The sequence below is a fragment of the Phyllobates terribilis genome, unplaced genomic scaffold (genome assembly GCF_046119375.1).
Source record: "Phyllobates terribilis strain yellow unplaced genomic scaffold, ASM4611937v1 Scaffold_10__3_contigs__length_209671492, whole genome shotgun sequence".
NCBI lineage: Eukaryota > Metazoa > Chordata > Amphibia > Anura > Dendrobatidae > Phyllobates > Phyllobates terribilis.
The window spans coordinates 166,713,296-166,713,933 of record NW_027362770.1 but is presented as its reverse complement, the minus strand read 5'-3'; positions in this window follow the sequence as shown (position 1 = coordinate 166,713,933).

Sequence of the window (638 nt, the reverse complement as noted above, 5' to 3'; positions counted from 1 at the left end):
TGATCTATGAAAAAATGTAATTATTTAACTTGAGCGGTAAACACCGTAAAGCAAAAAAAATTAATTATAATTTTTCAGACTACAACTCGTCCTGCAAATATCAAGACCCTGTACGGACCCTGTAAGGATGGAAAAATTAACAAACAAAAAAAGTTACAGCTCTAGAAAGCACAAAAAGGAAAAATGGCTGCAGTGGAAAGGGTTAATCCACAAATACCACAGCCACTGTTTGGAGAGATGCGCTGTTCTCCCTCCATATTACACCACTGGGGCTTTATTACAGGGGTCTCCCTGCACGGAGCCGCAGGGCGGAAGGGACTGCTGCTAGCTGTCAGCTCTGTCACGTCGTTCCAGCCCAATGTCACTGTCAGGGACCTCTCACAAGACAACTTCCGGATTACAGCTGACGCACTTCCGGTCACCTGCCCCTCCAGACGCCATATTTACTATTGGCAAATATCCTTATTGATGCAATTAATTTACCTCTTACGATTAAAAAAAAACCCATTATTACTCGAATTTTTAACAGATATTATTTATCAAGGTCACTAAATAGAAATACATACTCCGCGTATCCGTCACTTTCTTGGTAAGGACTACAATTCCCGGCGTGCTTTGAGTTCTGCGCATGCGTAGTT